Below are 26,793 nucleotides of genomic sequence, written 5' to 3' on the forward strand. Positions count from 1 at the left end.
GCAGGGAACCTGAATACAGTTACAGATTAGAGGGGAAAATTATGTAACGTATTTCAATTGCTGCAGAAGCTAATAAAACTCTTCAAGTAAAATATGTACAGAAAAAAGGGGCCAACTTTGCTTGCCCGATTGGTTTTGGGAAAAACGTCTGCCTAGCAGATTCTCCTGTTCACACTGAGAGAATCAGTATTGAAAGGGACCCTCCACTCGACCCTCTCTCACTGTTTATATTTAAAAGATTGAGCTAGGCTCTTAGGAACAGCTGGAATTAAGTGATATCAGATGTATACAGACAGTCCTGTATACCCTGAAACACTAACCAGTCTTCTGCTATCACCCGGCTAACGAAACAAGTGCCTACAACAATGAACGCCATTTCAGAAATGCCTTAAGCTCACGTTTCATGCTCTAGTATCCCGCTGCTAGAATGAAGGGGCTGCCTAGGAAAAGATTTAATGGAAATCAAAACTTGCAGGTAAAAGTGATTTGTTTCCTTTGCTAATATTTGGGAGCACAAAATAAGACACTGCTTAAATCAAGGCGGACAGGCTGGTGCCACTTTCTGGCCAGCTACCATCCTCCTTAAAAGCTGGTTACAGGTTTTACTAAAACCTGCACAACTTCATTGCTACAATGAATGGTCAATTTAAGTTAGATTTTGCTCACTGTCTATTCCTGTCCTCCGTTTACTGCAAAGTTGTCTCATCTCATTTATTGCCCACGTATACCGGTTAGAAGGAAGGTCAATTTTAAATGGCTAAATAGTTAAATACTATCCTGTTACAATGTTCTGAGATGTTATTTACCAATACTATTTGACCATCGCTGCTTGTAAGTTATACAGCAAATATCTCACTAGGAATCAACCCATTAGGCAAATGCTCCTCCGCACTAAAAGTTTGAAAGGGAACTCTTCAAAGCAGTAGATATTAGACAAGCCATTCAAACTAGCTAATCTCCTACAAAAAGCACTATAATTCCCTTGGGTTTTTTTCCTTTTTGTTTACGGGACGCTAGCAGGAAGGCAGTTTCTAAATAAAGAAATAAAAAAACCAAACAAAATGCATACAAGTTTACTGAGAAGCAGGAAGCCAAAATACACTGTCAGGTTAGTGTACAGACATTAATCAACCTATTACCAATAGTACCAGATTGCCTCCTACAGCTTTTTCCAAGAAATCCTCCATTAATCCAGACTAATGCTATCAAGGACTTAAAAATTTGGAGTTTTGCTGTCCTGAGATTTATACTGTGCCCCCACCATCACTAAGGATTAACAGACCCGTCTTTCATACCCCTGGGTGTTAAATTATGAGTGGACATGGCTGATTTTTGGTATGCATCACACTAACTGTCACAGAAGGTTTGTACTTCCGTTTACCCTTTAACTCGGATACTTTGGCCTTCCCTAGCTTTTGGTAGGATTTGATCTCAGTATTTTATTCCAGTGGTTTCCAAACTTTTCGGCCCAGTGGACCACCATCAAGTCTCAACATTTCTTGTAGACTACACGCACCCTTCAGCTCTTAATTGAGATTTTTCACCAGCTCTGGTTGTTCAAAAGAAACCAAAAAATTATTTTAATACAGAACTGATCATTTTTTTCCTTGTGCTTCTTTTGTGATCAGACACAGCATTCAATTAAGTCCTCCCATGGTTTTCTGGCTCCTTCAGTCCTCCAATACCAGCACAAAGCAGAACATGGTAGATTGCTGGAATAGCTTGCCAAAGTCTGGAAACTCACTATAGCATTCTCCTGGAGACTGCACAGCAAGATAGGTACACAGAAGGACTAATCGTCTCCTCCTACAATCAGAGTGATAAAATTGTGTAGTGTCTCTTTATAATCTCTTTATAACTTTTGATAATCTGGGATCCTCACATGGAAAGCAATGAATTGGGAGTGAAGCACAACTCAAAGCCAACCACTAAAGCAACAAGTTCTAAAACCTAAACACCTTTGTCAAATACCACGCAAGCCTCAAATAGGTATACAAGCCTGGTATGATGGCAGTGTCAGATCTGTACCTGAAGATGCCTGTGTTTTTCCCTATACGCCCCAGCATCCCTGCACTGAAGCTTGCTCAGAATATTTATCTAAATCAATATGACAAATGATACAGCAAGTGCCAGAGAGAGGATCACTATTCTGTCACGCTGTATCAGACCAGAATAGTGAGAAGCTTACATGGCCCAATTATGCTTCATTAAACTAAGCTGATACGCACAGTGTCAGGGAGACAAAAAAAGATAAATGTACAAGATCTTCACTTTATATTTCTGAAAAGGAAAAAAGTAAAGGCAAAAAAAGGCTTTCGCATACTTTGACAAGGAAAGAGTTTGACAGCAATCCCAAAACAGTCTTCCATGTCTGCAGCAGTTGGCTTGAAGTCCAAAAATCAGGCCAACTACAAATCTGAAAAATCTCCCTCTCTGCCCCCTCCCAACCCAAAATTTTAAGATAAAACTTGTCATCTTTTTAAAAGCAGTATCACACTTGTGAAATGTCTAGTTAATGGCTTTGGAGATTAAAGCAACAACAGACAGCATGTCACCTCATACTGCCCTACCACTGTGCAATCAGAGCAGAGTGTTGGAGCCATAATAGTCAAAGGCACACAGGAAAAGCAAGGCTTATCAATTTTACGTACTTGCAGGGAGAGGACAGACAAGCTTTCAGACCCAAAATGCCCTCATCTCATATTTAGCTTGTCAAACCTCTCTTCCCAACTGTACAGTTGGTCCAATAACAGCTATTACAGAAATAGCATTGCTTCAACCTCAGTCTTGACTTGGAGAAGTCACTAGCAGTAACAGCCTGGTCCCCATACCCATTCAATTCAGGGCCTCTGATTTGTGCACAATGAGCAAGTCTTTTAAAAACAGAGCTTTGCTATAGCTAGTGAATGGCCAGCGTGACCTGCTATCATGTGGAATAGTAATTGGACCAAGGACTCTTTGCCACTTGTAAGATATTTAAGTTCAGCCATTACTACAGACCCAGGAGACAGCAAGTTTAATAGTTAAATCATTTCAAAATAGGATCTCTTTTCTGAACAGTTCTATTTATACAAACCAAGGGATTTAGATTTTTCTTCAGCTGCTGAAGTAAAAGTATTTTGTCCTGCTCCCCAGTCCAGATCTTCAGAATAGTTTGTTAACCAGCAGCACATTACTACTTTACGTAATTTAGAAAAGGCTTACACAGCACAGAAGAGTTCGGATGCTGTTTTGTCGCTGGGGATTCTCCAACAATCTTTTCAGAAATAATTTCATGCTTCTCACTTTCTCTACCATCATGTCAAATCAGAATTTTTAATAAGATAATAAAATTAAGCTTTTAAAAGATCTCTTTTCTTTACACAAAATGAAAGGGGGCTTTGTCTTGTATTTTGACTTGCTAAGAACCAAAAGCTAAAGGACTCGTTTAAGCTAAAATCCAAGAACATGGTTGCAATGCAGGTGAACACGCTCAACTGGGATTGACATTCAATATTTCAGTTAATATTAATAATTAATATTGCAGCCAAAGCAACAGAGAGAGGTACCAAGAGCTGGCTGCTCAAATACTCGCCCAAGGTCTGAGTGCAGGCTGCAAAACCTGCTGCAGCAGCATCAACTGTACCCAAATTAGCAACTTGTGTCGATGTAACCAAGACAACACTCAAGGTGCTACCATGCACCTCTGGATTCCCCTCACACATTAAAAAGCCAAAATGTCATTATCCGGCCGTTTACTTGATTACAACCTAAAATAAGTATCTTTTCAGTTCAGGAATATTCTTCTCTGTTTATGAATTGCATTTACAGTCTATAGACTTTAGTCCCAAATGCTGTCAGCAAGTCTGAAATGTTAGATTTGAATGCACGTGTTCAAATGTAGGTGAACCAAATCAGTAGTATTTTGCATAGTCGTGACTGAAGTTTAATATCTCATTCTTCAGACTGTCCAACACATGAACATGAGCAGTGAAGAATTGTCGCAGCCTACCCTGTTCCACGCCCTATTAGTAGCAGTGATATTTAATAGAAAAAATGACAGCATGTCAGCCGGCTGTAAGTAGGCAAAGGCAGACAGAGCAAGGTAACAATATAGGAGGTAAGGCAAATCATAACCTGGAAAAGTAAGAATACATCAAACAAGGGGAAGATACAGAAAAGAAAGCCAGTCAGAACCAAGGCACCAAAATGGAGGAATGTATCAAATAGATATAATGGAAGAAGGAACAACTAATTGCAAAAAATGCTTGCAAGTCATGTGGTTCAGAGCTGCTTCTTTCATTGCTCCTTTAAGTGGTAGGAAAACAAATGCGTCTTCATGCAAAGGCAATGACAGTGATTAGAGAAAAAAGTATTCTTGTTTAGAAACATTAAAAAAACAGGTACTAGAAGCAAATACTGTGATGGAAATCACTCAGACGGATCAGAAGTTGGGTTTCATGAAGACTCTTAAAAGAAATTACAACTGAAATGGCTAAATCTGAGGCATGTTTTCGAAAGAAACACGCTTTTAACAAAACCATGAAGGCTGTGTCTAGAACCCTGGAAATTGTGGTCATGGGGAAAAATTCAAGACAGAAGGAATCTGGCAGTGTTGCTCTCTCTCTACCTAGTTTCTCTCATTTGTGATTCATCTTGAATTAAACAAGCAAGCACACCCCAAAACACATGCAAAGGACACCACCATTAACATGAAGATGTCAGCGTAGGAAGAGAGCTCATGAATCTCAAATGAAAAAAGAAAAAGGCAACAGAGGAAGTTCTCATGTTCCAGGACTCCCTGGTGGCTGAGAACAGGCTGAGATGATCATAACACATAGCAAAGCTCAGTTATTTTCTTTAATACATATATTACCATATGCCTAGAGGTACCAGGGCTGCCATGTGGTAAGCAATGTACTTACAGATACTGGGCGTGTGTAGATGAAACGGGGGCCCTAAAATTGAAGCGGTGGGTTTTAAAAAACCACTGCTTCAGTTTAGGGCTTATTAAACCCCCGTGCTGTGCACACACCCTGTTGACTTACCTGCCTCTTTAGTGGCGGGGAGAGAAGGGCGAGCTGCTGGCAGACAGAGCAGTCCCTGGCCTGCAGGGGGGGAGCTGGCGCTTCCCTCCATGGCAGCTGGGGCACCCCCAGGCAGCACCTGCCTGCAGGCACCCAGCTTGGGCGGTCGCAGGGTGGGGGCACTGCAGCCACAGAGGAAAGCACCAGGCCCCCACACAGCTCAGGCAGGCAGGCTCCAGGAGCAGGGGTGGGGAAAAAAAAAAAAAAAGATCAGGGTCGCCGCTTTTCTTGGGTGGAGCTGCTTTCCTGGGCTGCTGCCAGGCTGCCCGCAGGGCTTCCTGCAGAGCCGTGGAGCTGCACAGAGCCCAGTGCTTCGCTCCGCAGCTGTAGGGGCAGCAAACAAAGTCCTCAAAGGAGTTTTAGTTTGCTGCGCCCCAAGTCATTTAAGGCACATTACACCGCCGAATTTCCTACAGTGGCTGGAATTAATGTGCAATATGCCACCAAGGCGTGCAAACAGTGACACCATTAAAGTAGTGCAAAAGCATTTAAAGTGTTGTGCACACACATGCCTCTAGTTTTGTCTACACATGGCCAATAAGTCTACACTTGCAGTTTATGTAGACAGAGACAAGGAGTGCAGGGAAAGGTACATCATTTTTACATAAAAAATAATGGGAAGCTGCATAATGGGAAGTTTGGCAAATGTTATCAAAGGTTTTTAAAGCACATTTTGGGGCTAAACTGAAAGGAAATATTAAAGAGAGGGGTACAATGGAAAAGGAAGGAGGTCAACGTGGAGGACAGATGACAAAGGTGAAAAGCAACTAGACAGTGAATCTGATGTAAAAAAAAAAGATGTCATGATTAAGGGAAGGAGGTGGGAGCAAAGATGAGCTATAATGAAGCTGTTCTCCTGTGGTAGAAGGGTCACCTCAGTGATAACACCCAAAGAAACACCAGTCCCAACCCAAGAGAATGCATTTTAAACTATAAAAATGTTCAATAAATTTGAATCAAACCAGCAGAGGTTGATGTCCATTTTGAAGCAAAATCTATATAAAAAAAATCCAAACATGCCATTAGTATTTGCACCAGTAAGAGTTAAAACAGACTTAGTACATTGATCAGTCTTATAAACCAAGTCAAATAGCAAGTCTTGTATCTTTGTATTAATTACCATATCTCCTCACATATAACACGCTCCAGAATATTTTTACATTTTGTTTTTGAAAGGCAGCATGAAGGAAAAAAAATAGATCTTTACTGATAAGTAACTGTATAACAGCAGCTAAGGAGTTAAGCCCACTCCTGGGGCCATGAGCCAGGTCCAGGGCACGGAGCCATGTCATACAGTCCAGAAATTTGGTGGCAGGTGAGGAGTGATGGTAGCGTTAATTGGCATGGCTCTGCAAGCTGCAACAACAAATGCTGCCACTGCTCCCCCGCTGCCAAATTTATGGTCCCAGGGGGAGCCCCACAGGCCAAATGATTTGGCTCCACAGGCCGGCTCTATTTCTTGCATATAATATATGCCCTAATTCCCACGGACTGTTTTTTATATGGGAGAAAATATGTAGTTCTATGATGGTGGCACATGCACAGCCTTTAATCAGAAGCCTGGCTTACTGTGCTAAGTATTTTACAAACACAAAGTCCCTGGTCCAAATTTAGACCGGCAACAAAGGATGGAAGAAAGGAATTAAAAGCATCAAAATCTTTTTTAAATACAGGCAACCCCTACTTAGCGCTCTTAATTGGTTCCTGAAAAAACAAGCGTTAAGTGAAACCGAAAGTATCTGACGACCCAAGATGGTGACCGTGAGCATTATAATGAAAGCAGGGGTTGCCTGTACATTGCATTTATGTCACAGGTGAGGGGCTATTAAGCTTGCCCCATAATAGACCATTTTCATGTACTCATAGCATTGCCAAAATGACCATTTGGGGTGAACTTTTTCCTGGTGTCTGCTTCAATCAAAACAGGTCAGGTCTTTCCAGGATAGTAGACGTGTTATTTTGCAAAATAAAAAAAATAATCTTGGGCCTTTTCTTTGAAGTATTCTACTACTCACAAGATCTGGAGCTTGAAGTTTGGTAAAATGGGTGTTTTATACTAGGCAGCTACCATTTGTACTTCCTCTGGTAACATGCCCATGTTCAGTAGATATTGGTCAACTGTCTGGAAAACCCCATACTACTCACTGAACATGCTGGAGCCTCTCGTATAGGCTCCGAGAGAACTGCACGTGGATCCTCCTCCTCACTGCTTGCCCTCCTCTCCTCCCACCCGAACACCAGAACATGCCTGTCGAGTGTGGCAAGGCACAAAAGACGAAAGCAGGGAACGTGACTTTGCTGCTAAACTGTCAAGGACTTGATGAACGCTCCCCTAGATTCCAGGAGCCAGACATCATGGAGAATGGATTGGCCTAACAAAGCCTGAGGTTTTAAGAGCTGGACCAGGTTGGGGAGTAGGAGTAGACTGGGAGAGAAAGACCGTAGTCTAAACTGATAGAGGATGAAGAGAAACTGATTGCAAGGGCGGGAGGGAGGAGGAGCGGCTGAGAAAGATGACTGGAAGAGAAAGCCAGGGTAGCAAGGAAGAGGACAGGAGAGGGCAGGAAGACTGGAAGCCAGTTAAGAAATGGAAGATGGGACAGTGAGATCAGCAAGGGGCAGACTGGTTAAACAAGACCAGAAACAAGTGAGATAAGGAAAAAAAAAATTAAAGAACAAGGGCAAGAACTAAGACAGCCTAGGCAAGGAGAAGGAGACCAATAGCTGCTCATTAAAGTGAGCACAGTTCACTTTGTGCACCGAGTGAGGCAGGAGCCCTGAGGTTAAAAAGTCTGAAGTCATGAGGTTGCGTATGCACAGGGCAACTGAATTAAGGTTGCACAGGAAACCTCCTTTCTGCCATTCCCTAATTTAATGCTTGATTCTCTAACCTCAGTAATGTTTTTTTAACATGGGTTGGGGGCAGTTTGGTATGGTGGTTATATAAATTGCATGAAACTCGCTCTAATTAGCTGGATAATTACTTGCAAGAGTCTTGGAAGCAGTAGATTCTTTTAAAGTCAGCCTCAAAGGAAAATACTTCATCTTAACTGTGAAACTTGGAAGATGAAATTCAGTACTTTAAAAAAGGTGTAAAAAGAGACAGCAATAGACTTTCAGCATGAGGTTCTGTACTATTGACTCAATCCAATGCATGAGGGTACTGGACAACGAAGCAGTCCAAGGAAATATCCGAGTATAGGGAATTAAAACAAAACAACTATTTACAATACCAAGTATGAAGGACATAGAAAACGCTTTCCCTAGGATGCATCAAAACTCACAGTGGAGTGAAATATTCTTAGGAAGTGCTTATAGTATTGTTATGTTTTATATCTCCCAACTTCCTCTTCCAGAGAAAGAGTCACAGTACAAAGATAAGGTCAAATTAACCTAAAATTTGACAGTCAAACACAGAGTATTATTCAGGGGACTTCAAATTACTATCCCCATGTTACAAGAATAATATCCCCAGGGTGAAATGATTTGAAATAATCAATTTAAAGCTTGCTCCGCATTTGTACTTTAGTTATTTTCTTGAAGGTTGATTCCCATTAAAATGTTATTTAGCCTCTAAGCATAGCTCTGACACAACGTGGTAGTTTCAGCTAACCAGGATAAGCATTTAAGCAACTGTATAGCTTGACATTAATTTAGATCATCACTCGCTATTTCAATATTTACTAAGTTATTTTTACTCATTGTGTGTCAAGCTGCATTAAAATGAAAAGTGGAATTCAATTAACACACACAAAACAGTTTTATTGAGTTATTAGTTTAAACGCAGATTTAAAATCCTACCTCAGATGTATTGGAAAAAATGTAAAAGAAAAACAAGACATGCATTTAAAAAGAAAGCAATTAAGCAAAAAAAACAGATGTAATAAGGGGACTGAACTGTTTCTGGTTATGAGGTCTTTTAAGATTTTAGAATTCTTATCCCTTGATTGGAAAAAGGAAGACAAGCTTTCCTGCCTTTTCAGCTTCTGAAAATTATTCATTAAAACAGATAGATGAATTAACTGAATGGAAGAAGACAGTGCTTACACTGGTACGAAGAGGCTATAACTGTCAATAGTTGATAAAGAGCTTCTACAGGTCCTGGCTCCAAGTTCCCAGTAGCTCAGTGACTAGCCTTCCTTTAAAATTAACAGCAAACATCCTTTTGACTATTTGAATGTAGATGATACTAGCTTTAAGTCTTCATATGAAGTGGCCAAATTCCTTTTTTTTTTTTTTTTTTTTTAAGCGTAAATAAAAGATGCTTTTCAGCCTGCAAATCAAGCACAGAAATCAAACGATTCATTCAAGGTTACCTAGATCAGTAGCTACGACAGTGACAGAACTCAGGTCTCCAACTCCCTGTTCTAGTCACACTAGACCAGTGTTTCTCAAACTGGGGCACGCAGCGAACTTCTAGAGGGCACGAGAGGAAGAAATGGGAAAGCAGAAGAAGGGAAAGGGGAAATATACGTGGAGGAAAAGGAAGAAAAAGAAAAAAAAATGAAGAACTTTTAGGCTGTTGGAGAGGTTACAATGCAGATGTAGTGACAAGCGTTACTTCTTTCTAATTAGCCATAAACATAGGGAAGTTTAACAAGCCTAAAAATGGCTATGTGATGCAAAAAAAAGTTGCAGATCCACTGCACTGCCAAAGGTTAAGTGTAATCCACAAGGTACGTGGTGTAATAGTAATTTATACTATGGCCTGTTTGGCCAGCGGCATGACAAAAAACAAATCTGGAACAATTCGACAGGAGAGGCACTTAAACTCACTAATCATGGAGTAGCTCTTCCACAAGAAACAGCAAGGGAAGTTTTAAACACTCAGCGGAGATAAGAATACTGCTTCCCCCCTATTCCATCAGAATTCGAGGGCTCAACCTGTGCATCCAAGTCTGAGAAATGCTAAAAAATGGGAATTAAGCAGTGAAGTGACAATATCGCTGTGGAGTGCAATAAGACAAAAATGTGTCTAGTTTTCACACTAAGTTCATTTCCAAGGATTTCTTCCAAAACTTACAACTGGAAAGTTAAAGTTCTTGTTCTGTTTAGAACCTTTTTTTTTTTTTTTTTTTTTTTTAATTAATGGACCTTAGAAGCCTAAATTGCTTTTACAAATTGAACATTTGATCCTTATGAAGGATTTTTAAAAATCCCCCCCTACCTGCATTATTAGATGAGTAGATTTTCAGTAACATCTTCAGAAAGTTTTAATATTAACCTCTGAAAAGCCTAGTGTTGAAGCTTTGTTTTGCTCTGCTTTCAACTACCCTCACCATCCTTGTCCAGGGATCCTTAACACTTGTTGCATTACTCACTGCCAGTATTGCAACACTTCATATTCCAAACCCACACGCTTAGCTATCAAATCAAATCTTATTTTCAGGAGAGAAGGTACTTAATTAAAGAAGTGTCAGGCTCGAACTCTAACTTTGGGGGGGGGGGGGGGGAAACCCAATTTTGTTTTTCAAGGGGGGGGGGGGGAAATCCGATATTCGTTTTCCAAGAGCAACAAAAAATTAGTGAAGAGTTTGGAAACTGAATAAGAACAGCTGCAAAAAACTTCAACACTGGAAGTGAAAATGTTTAAATCTAATTGAGTAATTTTGAGCAAAATATCCCCACATACATACATGAAAACTGGCCAATTAGGATCTCCACCTACACTAGGAAGATGGCCCACTGCTGCCAGCCATAAAGTGTGAATTCCCAAATATGTAATTGAAACTACAAACAATATTGAAAACAATGTCATCCTGTCCTCAATAATAATTAGTGTTAACGCTTGCTGATTGCGACTGTCAGCAGCAGGCCGATTTCCTAGGGCACGTAGATCCCCAAGGAAGCAGTTGGAACAATGGAAAAAGCAGTTGGAAACAGAAGACTAAGTCCCTTCTGTATTTGCTTAGTGTTAAAAGTTTGCTGAGACAAATTATTTTGGGGGTACGAGAACATTTAGTAATTTCCACATTATGAAAAGGGTGCGTTTGAAAAGTGGCTGCATGAATGGCAAGGTCTGAACCAAAAAAAAAACCCCAACAAAAAACCAGGCAGTGTGTGTACACTAAAATGTAGGTGATATGGAAGAATGGCGTGTCAAATGGAGCCTGGTTACACCGGGCAACAATAAACTGTCCAAATTTACACGTAGCAAGCAAGAATGCCCAGAAGCTTTCATTTAAATCAACTATTAATAAGTAACTTAAGTTTATACTTTGGTACGCGTATTTGCATGCCAAAGCGGAGCGCATTGAGACCTACCTCCGTATGTCTTGAATGGAGAGCATTGTATTCCTTTTTCAGTTCCGCCTCCCTCTCCTCAAGTCTACTAACTGAAAAAAAATTTAAGCAAAGTTAATGCAAAAATGTGAATGCCAGTTACAAATTTCAGCAACTCATTTATCTGAGTCTAATTTCCCTGTGCCAAAAGGCATCTATACACATGCTCCAGGATGAAGAAAGACTCTCAGAGCCACTCCAATTAAAGTGCCCACAGTGTCGCATGTATTGAGTGTCCCATGCTTTAAAATGGTGGCGGGGGCACCAAATACATGCGACACGGAGGCCGCTGGAACACGTTAATTTAGCACACTCCAGCAGACTCACAGCAGGCTCTACTAACGGAGTCTGCTCCAATGCATTTAACAAAGGCCAATTAATATGCGTCAGAGCAGAGGTCCGTCACATGTATAGGTGCTCAAAGGTACCTGCCCCAAGGCTAGAGTTCCCCAACTGATCGATATCAGCACCAAGGGGAACTTATTGATGTTTAAGGTATTAAGCCAAAGTCTCCTCGCTAAATTCTTCTCCTCATTGCCCACATAGCTTTTCTTCTCCCCAAAATTGTAAGTCATACAAAGCTAAAATAAAAGTTTTTAATCCTTCAAAGATAAAATTAACTTAACAATCAGATTTCCGGTTCAGGAAAATAATTTACCGTTAGGTGTACCTGTTCAGACCTTTCTCGATCGTGTGCATGTGTGAAAAAAGTGGTTAAAAAACCCCAGGTCACAAGGCTAACTATGCACATATGTCCCGGCAGTGGTAGTTGACCTTTGCAGCATCAATTTTTTTACTACAGAAAAATGGAGCAAATCTTACATTTCAAGGAACTTAGAAAGATGCCAACAGGTCAGAATGCTTTTAGCACTACAAATTGCTATCTGAAATCTCTGGATTTATCTTATGACTCATGTTTGCACACCTAAAAGCGCTGCACCCGGCCACGGCACCCTGGTTGAGAATCACTGCCACCTGGAATAACTACAAACTGCCTCTTTTCCCAACCTAAATAGGCAACCAACCTAAGTTTGGTGCCCAAATCAAAATCAAATCTGTAATTCTCCACTGACAAAATTGTAAATGGACAGAGAGCAAAAATTAACCAGATATTTTTATGTCAAGCATATATGTTATGATTTGGCCACCCTTTATTGTAGTTCATTTATCATTATTAACGTTCACATTCACTCCACTGCATTTTAGAGCGATGGCTCCATGAATGCAACTGATTTTCATTTTCTGGGAATGCTTAGCTTTGAAATAAACAACAAATTGATTGAAAGAGGCAACTTAATAAAACCAAAGACAGAGTGTTTAGGAGAAAAACGAACAATAGTATGCCTATAACAAAATTTATTTGGAAGAGAATCATGGTAGCAAACAATCCTTTTGACATTATGCCTTTTGACAAAAGCGCAATCCTGAATGGACGGCTTCATCAAAACAGTGCATAATATAAAAGCTGCAGGTTTTTTTAATTGAAAAATGTTATCCTATGCTGCAAAGTTACAGTGCAGGGCATTAAAAGACAGCTGAAAATGTATATGCCAGAAATACGAGAGACATGACAAATTAATCAGCTGCTCCCCAAAGTTCAGAAGGAGGCTTGACCCAGTCTGTCAAGAAACTGAGCATCATTACAGGAGCTTCTGACACCCTCTATTTACAATGCCAAGGATGGTTTTGGTTTTCCTTGCAAGGTTTTTGCTTAAATGGAACTTGAATTCTTCTATTAATATTCATGCAAGAGCAACAACGTAATTCTCATGCTCAGTACACCACTAGGACATTTTCTAACCCTTATTTTAACAAAAATAAATATGTTTAATCATTATATTCCAGAGCAGCTCACCTATGTCATTTCAATACAAGCAGTCAGAGGCCACATCTTATCTATTTTACTTGGTCCTATATCTCAAGCCTGGTTTAATAAAGGCCTTCTCTACAAGTCTTGGTTTTCCCCTGCATTCAATTTCAAACCCCCTTTTCTGCTGCCATTTTAGATCTCTGACCTTCAGCTTTATCCTCGTGGCATTTGTGACCAAACTATATGCTACTGTTTCTTCAATTTAGGCAACTGCTCCAATTTCTCTAGTTGATATTCTCTTCCTCTGCGTGCAGTTTGAATCTCTCAGGAAGATTTATAACATCATTACAGGTCTGCCTGTATCTATAGTCCCAATGCCAAAACCCACAGCATCTCAAGACAATTGCCAGCCTTTTCTCTGCAGGTCATGTACTTCTGCTGCTGCCAGCTGCCTCCTACCAGCAATGTTTTTCAATATGTTATTTCTCAATGCCCCATATTTTTACACCCAATCACAGTATTTACAATAGGCACAGTTCAATCAGAACCAGATTAAAAAGGTGTAGCTATAACTTAATTGTATGTGCACTTAAATCGGTCTGATTAAACTTGGCCTCTAATCACATTGCGCTCCAAGAGCATTGTTACTTAGCACGACTGTTAGCATTCTAGCTACAAATATCAATCTGCTCAGAGGTTACTGCCTACATAAGTCTCTGCACACCAATCTTACAGTAGTATAAAACTCATTCAGGAACTAAGCATGTATATTTGAAGTGTTAGTATGGTAACGCACACATACACGTGGTTTTTGCAAAAGCTGCATATGGGAAGCAAAACGCTTACGTGAGCACTTCTACAGGAACTAAAAACTAGACTGTGGCAGCTAGAGGAGTCCTGAACTAAACAAGAAAAATCTAAACGGAAAAATCACGGACTCCGTCTAGAGAAATGAACGGCAAGTTCCACGCTCAACGGATGCGACCTGAGAAGGCAGCTTTTGTCTGTTGTATCAGACCATCAAGATATCAGCTTCTGATATAGCTATAATACAGTACAGTTACCAACCTCAGGGCATGGGGAGACATAAATGGGGGCCGGGTTGGAGTGGGTGCGTGGCTAACAGCCTAGAGCAGGGGCGGGCAAAATACGGCCTGTGGGCCGGATCCGACCTGCGAGGCCATTTTATCCGGCCCGTGGGGCCCCTAAAAATGTAGAAAATTAATATTAACCTGCCCTTGGTTCCTGTCATTCCTACTGTCTGGCAGTAGGACCCAGAGGAAGCCCGGCGGGCTCCAACAACAGCAGGCCGCCTGGCCCCACCCCACCAGCCGGAAGCCCCAGCTGGAGCTTCTGGCCTGGGAGCAGGTGGCTGCCCCAAAGAAGGTGGCTGCCCCAAGGGGGGAACCCCAGGTAAGTGGGGGGGGGGGAGAGAAGGGCAGTGGGTGACCCCAGGCAGGGAAGGAGCGCGGTGGGGGGGAAGCGGCTCCACCCCCACCTTGTGCCATGTGCTTTGTGGCAGCTGCTCACAGCCCATGTGGGGCTGCCTGCGTCTGCTCCAGACAGCCCCAGGCGGGCTGCGAGCGGCTGCAGCAGGGAGTGCCGGCCATGGGGTGGGGGAGGGGCCACTTTCCCCCCCCACACTCAGCTTTTCCCTGGGCTCCTTCCCTGCACAGAGAAAAGCAGCCCCTTGCCCATGGCCAGCGCTCCCTGTTGCAGGCGCTCGCAGCCCATGCGGGGCTGTCCAGAGCAGGCACAAAGCCCCAGGCGGGCTGCGAGGGGCTGCTTTTCCCCCACTCCCTGCACTCAGCACCAGCTTGTAACCCGGCCCCACTGCCAGCTTGGCAGCAAAGAGACCACTTTTCCCCACACTCAGCACCAGCTTCTTCCCTGCCAGTGAGCAGAGGCTCGGGGCTGTGTGCTGCCCCCCGCCTGTACCGCGAGGCTGAGGGGCACTGGGAGTGAGCATGTGGGGAGCCAGCGGGAGCACGGGGCCTGCACCGGTGTCCCAGGGCCAGTGCCGGCGCCGGCAGGGCCCAGAGCAGTAGCGTGGGGTCCCAGCCAGCAGGGGCTCTATGGAGCCAGGTCAGCTCCCCCCCACCTCCCTGCTGGTGCAGCCCACCCCGGCTCCACAGACCCCTGCCAGCCTGCGCCCCGCCAGTGCTGGCCCTGGGACACTGGTTCCAAGACGGTGACCAGGGGGTAGGGCACCTGTCAAGGGGCGGGTCACCTGTCAAGGGGCAGGGCTACCCATGCGGCCCTCAACAGCCTGCCAAACCTGGGTAAGCGGCCCTCCGCCCGAAATAATTGCCTGCCCTATGCTACCGACACGCACTCTCTGGCAGGACCCACGACTCCTGGATTCAGTGCAGTGCTGTGGTCCAGTTTCAACAGGAGTTGAGGGTGCTCCCACACAGCCGAGCCTGGTAGTTACAGCAGGTGAGAGATGTGGGTCTGAAACATGAACAGTTACAGCCTAGGTCCCAGGTCAGGTAGTGCTAGGTAAGCAATTTAACCGTATAAAAAGGCAAGTACCTTGTACAAAAAGGTGATCGCCACCATCACCTTCTTGTCCAGGTGCATTTTTTTTTCCTAATGAAAGCAAGCATGACCACGGTATGCAGGGAATTCAATGCTGTAGGTGTGCATTAAACACATTCAGGACACACATAATGGACTGGACCCCTCAGTGGGCTGCTTTGCCTAGTCCGTGTATCCAAAAGGGGCTTAGACAGGAGCTAGGCACCTAAACTGGTCTTGTTACAGCAATTCTGCACGCGTACAACAGGGGAGAACTACAGCCACCAAGACTTCCAGGAAAGTCGCACACACATGAACACGCACATGTGCCCTCCCCTCCCCTTCCGCAGCAGGTTTAAGGGATCCCTCTATCAGGATTTTTAAGATCACAGTTTTGGACTTAGAGTATGAAGTCCATGCAAGTCCATTTTGAATCTGGCCCTTCCATGAAACACTGGTAATATTTTTCCCATGGTCAAAAACTGCCTCAGTCTAAGCAAACAATTTGGAAAACAAAGGGCACACAGCATTACTAATTACCTTTGTGTTCTGGGAGACCTGTTCCCTTCCTTAGAAACAGTTTCCAGGTACACGGCTACAGGCATCACGATCGTGTTAAAGCTCAGTATTAACTAGTGCTGGCTTAGATCAGAAATTCTGATTTTCAGTACTAACAGTAAAAGTCTGTATCGACTGCCGTCTCAGCTAGCGATTAGTGCCAAAATACAGACCCAAATGTAAAGACCTTTTACACATCAGTCTAAACAAACAGATCAGTAAACTAGCAATCTTCCAGAATTCACCAGACACAGAACACAACTAAGCTCACTGCATTTAAATGGAGACCGTACAGTCGCTTGTGGCTAAGCTGCAAAGGGACGCCTAGTTTCCAACATCCTCTTTGGCTCGCAGCTGCCTGCAACCCATCTCCATAAAATAAGGGTTCTCTGTGACTGATTGTTAAGAGTTTAAACTCCATGACTGGCCCTATTTTAAGAGGAGCAGAATCTCCATAATTAAAACTCGTAGTTCTCTGGATACAAGCACCGCACAACTGGGCCGGATGCCTACAACACCATCTTTATTTCCTAACTTCCCTGGTGATTGCGGGGACGTTTTGTCAGACTTTCCTGGAATGTGACCTGCAAACCCACCTCTGCGTTCAGAATTAAGCCAAATTGCCTCTACAGATTCTTTCCAATTAGATCCTCAACTGCAAGTTGTGTGTTTTGGTCTCTCAATCTTTGCTCTGGACTTTGCAATACCCATGCTGCAGTACCTGCCTAGGGAGTTCCAGTTGTGAAACAAGTGTCACTAGACATCCGATGAATCCAGACTTTGCCAGTTTTCAGGAAACAGTGCAACAATCACCTCCAAAAAGCTCACAGCTGCGATGACACAACACTGACGATAAATTATACCCAAGTAATGTCTCCCTAACAAACAGCTTATATGAAAGACACTCACGTGCAGTGATAAGCAGCCCTAAGATCCTGGATAATAGTATCAGAACCACACGCAAGCCTGTTTTAACTGGTATGGTCTTTATAAAGGGTCTAATTTTGAGTAGCCTGAAACTACTCAGAGAATATCCATTCCACATGAGAGAAGCATTATGTTAGGACCTGGCTAACAGCCTGGCCCCCAACACAGGCACATGGGTCAAAAAAAAAAAAAAAAAAAGGAAGTCAAGTCACGCAGTGTCCAAGTTATTATTAAAGAAACTAGTCTGAAAGCCTAAGTCTCACGCAGTCTCAAAGTCTGAAATATCAATCTCTCAGATGCACTGACAGCTAGAACAACATTTCAAATGTAGTACAGACAGTGGGATGAAGGACGCCTACTAATACCTTTAAACAATTCACTGATCGCTACCAAAAAATAAATGATTACTAAAAATAAAGTTAGTTTCAGTTTTCCTACTAAATGCCAAATGGCTTTCGATATGAATGGAATGATATGAAATGTAGTTATAAGATTAGTCTAGCTCAGGGGAAGGCTACCCCTAGCATGCAAGTGAGAGCGTGGCACACAAAGGCATTTTGTTTTGGCTGCGCACCTTGGGGAAGAGGCCAGGCCTGAGCCGCCACAAGGATTGAGCCCCTTGCAGCCCCCGCACTGTCAACCCCTGGCACACCAACACCTTACAAGCTGAGGTTGCGGGTGTCTTTGGCATGCTGCCCAAAAACGTTGCTGACCCCTGGTCTAGCTGTTAAGTGTACTCTGGAACGGTATGCACTGCCAAGATCATTATTCACTGCCATAAGTCAGCCAGGAGCTCCAAGAACTACACAACTTCATCCAAATATAAATCTGGAGTCAAACTGGGGTCTTCCACCAGTGGCATTTACTATGGAGAAGCGTAGCCACTTTTTCAGAGCTTTATATATTATCTATGCCGAAAATGAAGGCCAGTTTAGTTTAAACCTAAGAGATTCAAAAAAAAAATCTCAATTCAGAAAAGCATCAGACATACCAAAAGATACCGGAATGTGCCAATTTGTCACTACAGAACTTATGAAAAGGTCAATACTGATTCTGAGCAGACTGTAAAAGATCAGCATTCACCACTTCAAGTATACCAGACACCTAGTATGCGTCCTACTAGCTCACATAAGAAAAGTGCAACACACTGAAAAAAGTGTGTAGCAATTCTGAATTGTGGCGCTCTGCACTGAGCAACTTAAAGGAACAGTAATTTTACAGCTGATGTTGACCTGTTCAACTTTTACATAGAGTTCCTTTCAGAGTCCATTTCTATACAACTTAAGTCTGTACACTTTGGTCAAAACAGATGAAGGTATAAACAGTCTAAAAAACCTGAGTACTGGAATGATGAACCAAAGATCGATAAAGCGGATGCCATTGGAAGAATACTCTCGTAGAAATGGCTGAAGCAAGCCCCACTGCAATCTTGTTTGCAGTCAAATGTTTCAAGGAGCATCCAATGACCTAGAATACTAGTCCTCCGTATGGAAATCTAAGCCTTCTTGATTTAATGCATCAAGGTCCTCTCAAACCTAACCAATCAAGCCTAAAAATGAAGATTACTATTAGAGGGAAAATGGGGTGAAGCATATGTCATTCTTTCACCTCTGTCCTGAGACACTGAGGCAGCATTAGGCAGCTCTCTGCCTGCCCTGCCTGTTCAAAAATCAGAGCTTACCTCCCAAGTTTGATGGCTTTTGCCAAGTTTGGAACACCCTCCATCTGTCTGTTGTCCTCTGCCTCAAACTGCTGTTAAGCCTAAGGGGGAGAAAGAGAAACAGACCTTCTAGAAAGCCAAATCCAACTGATAAGATGCCTTCAAGAGGTATTACCAGTCCCTTCTCTGCAAGCAAGGCAAGGAGATCCAGTTTATTAATGAACCTCACTTGAATGAGACTTTAGCCCTTCCTGAAGCTTTTCTTTGGACAACTTTCATTCAACTGATATCCTGACAGCAGGTCTCACACCAAAGCCAAAATCACAGAACAAATGTTCTTCAGCCACTACTTGACAGACCAAAATCACACCAACCCTCGCAGAAAGAAAACACTAGGCTGATCCAACACGAGCATTTAGCTACAAAGCAGAAAGATCTACAAGACTGAGGGTACAACATGGCTTCTAAAACAAATGATAATCCTTGGCAAGACCGAAATACCTTCAAGCCGTTCCTATTTAATGCTTACTCAGACCCAAGATTATAGTTGTAAAGATGAAAACGCATCAGTAAAGATTAAAGAAATGTTATCCTGAGAGTGAACAGTAGTACACTTTTTCTTTCTTTCTTATTTTTTTTTTTTAAACTGTGCTTGCAAAAACCATTAGAGAAACCGACATCCTTAACGCTGTTTGGGCTGATACCATGTCCACCAAGTTGCCAATTTAGTCCATTAAGAATGATTTTTTTAGTAAAATCCTTGAGTGTAACAGAGTCAGTAGATTTTTTTTAATTGAACTTGTCCTGAAATCTGCTTTCATGGAGTATTGATATAACCATAGCAACTCAGAGGACCCCCAAAAACTGGAGCGCCACTGAAGCAAGGTCATGACGATGGCTTCTGATCAGAACAGTCTCTCACATTGCTCATCAAAGATCCCTCTCTACTATGCCACTGTTCATGTCACATCCTATTGAACACAGCTCATTTGTTTAAGCAGCATCAATTTATTCTGTCTACTACCATGGGCATTGCTATTACAGCTCACATTTCTCCTCCTGAGCTCACCTTCAGAAGTCACAGAACATCCTTGGGGCTATGCCAGGAGGCAAGGATGACGACAGAAACAGAAGTACAATAAGTGAAACCCTGATGCAAAAATTGGCCTTTTCTAAGAGTTCAAAAGTTCTGCAGTCCTGCTGACCTACAGCAGACTGACTTTATACAGATAGAAATACAGCCACCAGTGACAAATAAGAACACAAAACCCAAGAAAACATTTAAAAATAACTTGTGTACCTTTTGCAGAAAAAAGCCATCTATGGCAAATCAGCTTATTCCACCAAAATTTCAGGCCGCCCTCCAAATTAAACAAGCCACACAGAAAACTGCAGCAAGTCATAGCACAGGGCTTGGGCAGTACCCAAAACTCACTTACTCTTAACTTTCCCTTGAGAAAAATGCTAACACTTAGCAGTAAAGTAATCTCTTCACTAATACTGGCAAATCAACTCTCTTTCAGTTACATTAATAAATTAAATGAGTGGAGTTTAAAGCAGACATCCAGTCTGTTATTTTGATTTTCTAATCCCATTTCATTTTTGTCTCCAGTTTTATAACATAACAAGACTAGATCATACATATTGAACTAACCTTAGGCTCTGCTCCATCTAGTGGACTATTGATTTCTTTGTGCAAGCTGTAGGAATCAATGCTAATGATTACAGTAACTTCCTAATTATATTAAATAGGCCAACTTGTTGTTTAAAAAAGGACTGGTATTGAAAAAAAAACCCAAAAAACCAAAAATAAAAACCAAAGCTTTTTCTAGGAAATATTTTTAAAGTTGGTGAAATGTATCCAAAATACAGTTCTTGGCTAGGTTCTCATTTTTATTTTAGCGAGTCAAGGATTTTTTTTTAGTGATCTCTTTTATTCTAAGATAAAACTATACAGTTGGTACAATAAAAGATGACACCAAAAATATATATATTTTTCCCTCATATATTTCCTGGACCAAAACTATAACATCATAACAACTTTATTACATGTTTTTAGTGACATTTAAAAAAAAATTATTATGCCAGCTGATCTCACTGCTCAGGGTACTTGGTAACAAATGTATACTTTCATTCCCATATCAAACATATCTACCATGAGGTTAGATATCTACAATGTATGTCAAATTAGCTGGTGGTTTCCATTAATTTCCTATGGGACAATGGTGGACAAGTTACAAAACGATACCAGTTGGAACCATCATCCTCGATAACAATACAAGAACTGAGCGACTATCACTCATTACACTATAAAAGGTGGTAGTGGCAAGACAGGCAAGGAGGAGATTGCCTGTGACACTATATATGCAAACAGTTTCAGCGCTTTTTACTTAAGACTTTTAGATGTAAACTCAGGCAAGATTCTTCAAAAAAAGCTTTCTGAAGGCTCAAGTGCATGGTGGTTATTTTTTTGCACAATTAGACTTCATTTCTTATTGAACAAAGCTATAACATTTGCTTCATGAAGTTGGCTTCCTTAAAAAAAAGGGAACACTCATGTTTTATGACTATTTGTATTCTCATCCTCACAGGTAATTCCTCTTCCATAAAATTCAGGCTCTTAATTTTGCTTTACAAGTTTTCCACAGAAAGACTTGCAGTAGAAAAGTCAGGAACTTAGACTAGATACAGTCACGAAGGACTTGGGTGAAAGCTAAACTCTTCCAAAGAAGATTGCGTCTTATTAACTGGGCCTGTGGGTGGTCTGTTTACTAAAACCGGGGCTGTTTTCCTAGACCTTAAGGAAAGATGCAGTGGCTTCAGGTAACCCCCCCTCCCCCCCACTTGCTCAGAAAGGACAATGCTGCCATTAATCCCTCTAAAAGAGTTTTCAACTGCTTTTCATTTGCAGACCCCTAAAAAATTTCTAATGGAGGTACAGACCCCTTCGGAAATTTCAATGGAGGTGCAGACCCCTTTGAATTGTTAAGTGTAGGTATTCGCATACTTTTGATTGATCATAGTCACCTACCCTGGAGGTTTTCAAGAGGAGACGAGACAGTCGCCTCGCTGGGGTCACCTAACCCCAGGTGTCTTCCTGACTAGAGTGGGGGACTGGACCCGATGATCTGCAAGGTCCCTTCCAGCCCCTTACAATCTACGAATAGTCATATTTCCCAGACCCCTTAGACATAGTTTGCAGACCCCCAGGGAACCACAGACCACAGGTTGAAAACCACTGCTCTAAATGTTATGCATCCATGCTGCGTTGAGTCAGCTGGCTTGGCCCAAAAGCAGAAGGAGGGAACAGAAGTCCAAGAAAAAAACTGGAACAAAGAGCCTTGAAATAAATGATAAAACTCTCTCTGAAGAAAAGAGTTGCCAGGGAACTGCTCCGGAAAGCAGACTGCCACAGGCCTTGAGGGACATGACTTAGGGAGATGCCAAGCTTTAGGAGAGGCAAAAGCTCATACACCAGTGTTTAAAGCCTCTCTTTGTTATGCTTACCTGCTACCTAAGTTAAAGGATACTTTGAAGAAGCTGTTCTATGTCCCTACTAGCACACTGCCTGTCAAGAACGGGGGGGGTGGCAAGGATAGAGGCCTGCTTCTGGCTACATCACCCCCCCCAGACAGGGCCAGGGCCAAGACAGCCAATCAGAGTGTGAATAAAGCGGTGGCAGGGATAGAGGCCTGCATCTGGCTACATCCCCCCCCCCACACAGGGCCAGGGCCAAGACAGCCAATCAGAGTGTGAATAAAGCGATACAGACAGCCAACCAGACTAAGGCTTTTATAATATTACAATTCTCATACGAGTCAAAGGGTTCCAACCCAGTGAGGTCTGCAGACCTGCCACCGTTAGTCAGCAGGGATACTGTAGCTAACAGACCCATTTTAAATTAGGGGAAGAACTGCAGGATTCAACCCCTGGACAGGCCAAGAGGACCAAAAGTGGAAGAACGGCACTCAAAAGAACCTGGAGAGAGACCAAAGATGCAACCACCCCTGTCGCATATATCTTATGAACCATTTACAAATAGTTTTAATACCTACCTTTCCATGAGGTATTGGAGATCACAATTTGGAGCTTATGTAGCAAGAGATTACACTGGAGAGAGGCAGCTGAGTGCAAAGGGCTGATGTTCAGCATAACAAGTGAATTTATTTTAAACTTGAGTACCTTTTAAAGCTTCTACCTCCTCCATCGTTCCATTTCAAGATTTGTTTTAAAGTGTCCTGAATAAAAAGGTCATTCTGGGAACATCACTTTGGCAAGCATAATGCGTATTCAGGAGCAAATCTCAAAAATGCAATTAAAAAAACCCAACAACTCATGATAAGAGTTAAGTCTTCAATCTAATATTCCCAATAAATCAAACCTAAGAGTGCCTACCATCATGCTGACAAAAGTATACAAAGACTGGATTTGTTAAGATGTGAAAATAAAAGCCAGAACTAGACTGGAAAGTCATCCAAGACTACTGAAGTGCAAGTAAATTTAGAAAAGTCAGTGAATTAATCAAAATGCATTCTACACCATTTGCCTCATTAGATGAGCAAGAGCCTACATCCTCAAAACATTTGCCTAGGATACCGGTGACAAGATGTTTGGGGGCGGGGGGAGGAAAGGAGAGTGGAGGGCTCAATTTCCAAAGAAAAAAAGTAACAATATCTGAACACTTCCCCACTGCCCAGAGAGAGACAGAATCAATTTCTGCAGCAAACAGCTGGCAGGGCTAGGTTTATTCTTATCGAGAGCTGTTCACACAATACAAAAGATAGGCTGCAAAGCAAAAAAGCATGGCTAAGGAAGATCTTTTAGCTGCTTATTCAAGATGCCTAAGTACACAGAAAAAGCAGGATGTCTGCAAGTACCACGGGCTTTTGACATACTAGCAGTCTTACCTAACTTAAAAAAAAAAAACCCACAAAAATAAACCTTGCTCTCAAACATATTACAGAAAAGAGGGATTATGAGATTATGCGCTATGCCACACTGCCTTCCTGAAAGGACACATTTGCCTCTGGGCGAGATTTAGTATAAAATAGGTTACTTGATTTCACAGGAAGTCACTGACGTTGTTTTGCAAGGGTTACCAATCAGAGTCAACGTCACATGCAACAACACTGTGTCACCACAAACCTCTGCAGCACCCTCAATGGGAAAAAGAGGATCAGGCTACAAAATTTAATGTTAGTTTCAGGGTTGACACTTTGATCACCAGCAGGAGTCTTTATGCAACTGCACAGCCCAGGAACAATTACGGTGGGCTATTATCTTCCCAAATACATCATAAATGACCTAGAGAGGCTAAGTGGCTCTCTGGAATACAAAACAGACAAGAGTCTCTCAAAGATTTGCAAATGAAGCCTTAGCAGTAGTGTAGAGAATAACTAGAGCAGAGCTTTCCAAACTGTGTGCCGCGACACAGTGCGTCAGCGGCAGTGTGTAGGCGTGTCACGCGAAACGCAGAAAATTTTGCGGAAGGGCACCGCGGAGCTCCCTTTCTCGCGTCTGCTTCCCTTGGCCCCCTCCCCCGGAACTGAATTACTGTGTCGCGAAATGATGCATGTCTAAAAAGTGTGTCACCAACATGAAAAGTTTGGAAAGCTCTGAAGTAGAGACTTGCAACTAGGATAACATGAATATGGAGCAGCTGAGTTGAGACACAAGTGACAAAGTTCAGATTTCTTACGGTTAAAAAAAAAACAAACTTGCTAACACACGTTGCTTTATTGATTTTAATTAGAAGTATTAAGCCCGTTTTGTGTCATTACTCCCTCCTCCCCCTTCAACAAATGAATAGCAACGTTGAATATGTCGTGTTTCCTGTACCAAAAAATCCCGCTTACCCTTTTCCGGAAAGAGACAGGTCCTTTATTTACTTAAACCGGAGTTCTGCTTGGGCTTGCTCTACACAAAGTAGTACCAGTATGATTAAAGGTGCAATTTTACATGCAAATATTTACAGTTGTTCAGCCTGGATCTCGGGGCTTGGACAAGCAGCCCACATCCACCTCTATAACCAGCCTTTGCACCAATATGAAAGAAGGCAGTCTGCAGTAAACAGATTGATGACAAACCCCTACGCTAGTGTATGTTACCTGAACCCAGCATAGAAATATCCAGGAAATTAAGGCAGAACTAAACTGATGTAGGAATTGAATGCCAGCTTCCACCCCAGGTAGCTCCTTGGTAACAGCAAACGAGCTATTACCTGCTCCTCTGCCACCTAGCGGCCAAGGTGCTGCAACGAAGCCTAACGTGAGCAGATATCCCACTAGCAGCTCTTCCGTCTACTCTGGATCCTAGTTGAACGTACATTAATATCCAGTACTGATATAAAAATTACAGCAATGTGAAGATATCGTTTGTTCAGGCTCTTGATTTAGAGGTGGGAGCTAAAATATGTTCCTACTGCAAAATCTTTATCAATGAATGCAGGAGCTAGACGGGAGCTGGAGTGTTGTCGCAGCTGTGATAGTCCAGGAAATGCCAGAAGCAGGGGTTTTCTTGGTGATATCTTTTACTGGACCAGCTAGAATGGGTTTGTCATTTTGGGTTCCAGATCAAGTTTGAAGGCTGGCCACTACAGCACAAACTTCAGTTATAAACTGGTTATATTATAAGCAAAACTGGCAACGACTTAATTAAGGCTGCCTCACACTTTCCATTGTGAGACTATTTTCAGTTGCCTACAGTTCTGCCAATAACTGTTCAAGCTAGTTTTCCATGCCGAGTGCCTGCTTTCAGTTGCATTTTTCTTGAGCATTTCATGGGGGGAAAAAAAGACAGACAACTAGGAATGAGATTAGGGGAAAATGGTTTTTCTTACACTAAATGCTTAGATTATTAGGATTATCAAATCATGAATTCAGAAGCATGAACAGGCCAACACTGCATGCACGTTGAGACAATTTTGTTACATGACTGCATATTACTTCTTCCGCCTCACTTCAGGCACAAAAAGAAAAAGGACATCTTGTGTAGTTAAAGCAAATGCAATTCTGGATAACTGGATTCTAGTCCTGCCTTTACCACACAGTTCAAGTCATCCTGGGAAAATAAAATTATACTTTTCACAGGCAAGTTGTACATTCTCAGGTAGTATATTTGAAGACCGAAATTATTGTCATCTCTCTGCCTCAGTTGAGAAAGAGATAATACACATCTTAAATGCTGTGCAAATAAATGTATTTACATTTATGATGATACAACAGGTAGGAGCCCCTTACAAGGTTCTCTATGGAAATTCACTACTCAGTGAAAGGTTTGGATGCCACATGGAAAAGAGACAAGAAGCCACATATGAAAATAAATGCATCTTTAAAAGTTGCTCATAGTTGGGTAAGCACTGGATGAAGCAGGGGTTTTACTGAGAACAGTGTGATCATTTAACAAAATAAGTGTGTATAAAATGTTCAAATTAAGGTGTCTGATATTTCCTAACTTTTGACTATTTGACTTTTCCATAGACAATGATCTACACTAAGAAAACATTAAAATAAAAGTCACAACTATAAAAATCCATAATTTTGCTTTTACATTGTCGCTTCTTATAGATTCATAGATGCTAGGGTAATGCCCCCAGCTAGATGCTTATCTAACCTCCTCTTGAAGACCCCCAGGGTAGGGGAGAGCACCACCTCCCTTGGGAGCCCGTTCCAGACCTTGGCCACTCGAACTGTGAAGAAGTTCTTCCTAGCGTCCAGTCTAAATCTGCTCTCTGCTAGCTTGTGGCCATTATTTCTTGTAACCCCCGGGTGCGCCTTGGTGAATAAAACCTCACCAATTCCCTTCTGTGCCCCCGTGATGAACTTATAGGCAGCCACAAGGTCACCTCTCACCCTCCTCTTGCGGAGGCTGAAGAGGTCCAGGTGCCCCAGTCTCTCCCCATAGGGCTTGACCTGCAAGCCCTTAACCATACGAGTGGCCCTTCTCTGGACCCTCTCCAGGTTATCCACATC

General features: G+C 42.3%; 1 protein-coding gene across 1 annotated transcript in view; it reads right to left on the minus strand.

Moving 5' to 3' along the window:
- SPAG9 (sperm associated antigen 9) overlaps positions 1 to 26,793 on the minus strand; it is a 92,479-nt gene that overhangs the window by 59,911 nt on the left and 5,775 nt on the right. Inside the window, exons 2-3 of the mRNA XM_025199165.1 lie at positions 11,331 to 11,401; positions 9,383 to 9,482 (exon numbers count right to left, since the gene is read on the minus strand). The gene's annotated coding sequence lies outside the window, so the exon portion shown is untranslated. The remainder of the gene's footprint in view (positions 1 to 9,382; positions 9,483 to 11,330; positions 11,402 to 26,793) is intronic.

The sequence above is a fragment of the Alligator sinensis genome, unplaced genomic scaffold (genome assembly GCF_000455745.1).
Source record: "Alligator sinensis unplaced genomic scaffold, ASM45574v1 scaffold876_1, whole genome shotgun sequence".
NCBI classification, from domain to species: Eukaryota; Metazoa; Chordata; order Crocodylia; family Alligatoridae; genus Alligator; species Alligator sinensis.